This window comes from Carlito syrichta, unplaced genomic scaffold, assembly GCF_000164805.1.
Source record: "Carlito syrichta isolate Samal-C Ts95f unplaced genomic scaffold, Tarsius_syrichta-2.0.1 Scaffold302066, whole genome shotgun sequence".
NCBI classification, from domain to species: domain Eukaryota; kingdom Metazoa; phylum Chordata; class Mammalia; order Primates; family Tarsiidae; genus Carlito; species Carlito syrichta.
Window position 1 is genome coordinate 86,520 of NW_007246162.1, and position 2,076 is coordinate 88,595.

Sequence of the window (2,076 nt, forward strand, 5' to 3'; positions counted from 1 at the left end):
ACTTCTGGGCAAGCAGCCATGGGGATGTAATTTGCAGTTCCCATGTCAAAAAAATTATTAAGAATTTCAAGATGGTGACAACAGAGCATAGAACCAAGCCCAGGGTCCTTCTAAGCATAAGATCCTGTGCGACCTCGCAGGTCCCATGTACAGGAGGCTGGTTCTGCCCCGCAGATCCACAGTCCTAGTGCAACTGTCAAGGGACACAGCCAGAGAGCTTCCTTGGGAACAAGACCATCTCCTGAGCTGTGCTCATGCTTGGAATGGCAACGGAAGGAGGGGTGGAGGTGGAGGGTGGGGAGGGATGCTCACAGGCAAAACTCTTAGAAGGCAGAGATTATGTATGTGCATGCCTATGCCCATCTACCTGAAGGGCCCAAGACCGAGCCCACTGTGCATGTCACCTTCCCATGTGGGTAGCCTGTCCTTGTGGGCTCCATAGCAGTCTCTGCTGCTTACTGGCTGAGAATGACTGCATTGCCCGTGGATTTTCCTTCCCTGCCTGGGATTTTGTTGTCTGTCACCTCCCTTTAGCTCAGCTGACAACATTTTCCTCTGTAAACTTCAAGGAGCAGCACTCTGAAAATTCCACTCTTATAGGGGGATAGCCAAGCAAAAGGTACATTCTTTACTGTGGGTTGGTGATGGGACCTGACAGCAGGTTTGGGAATGATATACACTCACTCACTCATGTACTGCCTTTCCAAGCAAACATATAGATATCTCTCTCTCTTTCTCTCTTTCTCTCTCTCTCTTTCTCGTTCTGTCTTTCATACACACATACTTCATAACTGTATCCCTGAAAACACACACTCGTGTCACACTACTGTCTCTCCCAAAACACACACACACACACACACACACAGAGAGAGAGAGAGAGAGAGAGAGAGAGAGAGAGAGAGAGAGAGAGATTTGACTTACTCAACTCTCCTCTGGAGACAAGACACAAGCCCATCTAAAAAAGTTGTCAGATGGTAGTGTGATGGTAGTGTGATATATAAAGTCCTCCTCTCTGGGACATCTCTCTTCCCACCCTACACCACCAATTCTCTGTAAAATTCTACCACCACTCCCCAAAAGAAAACTAAATAAATGAAACCAACCCGAAGCTCAGGACTGCTGTGCTCACATGTTCCAATCTGTGTGGTAGGTTGAAGCCTCTTTGAAGGAATCTACAACTAATGCCTTGATCTGGGGCGACAGCCCTAATATGGAACTTGTATTTAAACTGGAGGATTGTGATCCTTCCAAAATATGTCGAGAGACCTGAGAATGTGGTGGCAGCATCCATGTGGGATATTTACAAGATGTCATTTCACATAAATCACAACAGTTTTCAAATTGTAACAAGGGTCAAACACTTAGCCGGGTGCGGTGGCTCCCACCTATAATCCCAGCACTTTGGGAGGCTGAGGTGAGAAGATTGCCTGAGCCTGGAGGTTCGAGACCAGCCTGGACAACTTGGTGAGATCTCGTCTCTACAATAAATCAAAACAATAAGCCGGGCATGGTAGTGTGCGCCTGTAGTTCCAGCTTCTTGGAAGGCTGAGGCGGAAGGATCGCCTGAGCCCAGAAGGTCGAGGCTGCGCTAGCCATGAGCATGCCACGGCACCCTAGCCTGGGCAACAGAGTGAGACTTCTACTCAAAAAAAACAAAACAAAAAAGAAACAAACACTCAATTGTCAGTCACAGTACAACAGTAAAGAAAACAGAAGGCCTGCTAGCTGCCCAAACAAAGATCTTATTCAGCTTTATGATCACACATGTTGAAATCTTCATCCTCTCCTAACACTTGAAATTGCTTCAGTGCATTATGGGGTCGGAGATCACTCCCTCTGGATGCTTAGACAAAAAGCCAGGTTCCTTAGGTGAATGTCATCATCAAATTTGCTTCCTACCGGATGCTTTCCAACTGCCTGGATGTCGTCCCTTCCTCCTCCTGGCCTGCAGCTGGAGTGACTACTCTTTGCAGCCAGTTCCACTTTGTTTCTTGCAGCCTTGCCTTTGGCAACTCTTCTAAGAAAAGAGAAACTTGACAATGGAATTTAAATTAAAATTCATTCGTGATGAAAAAT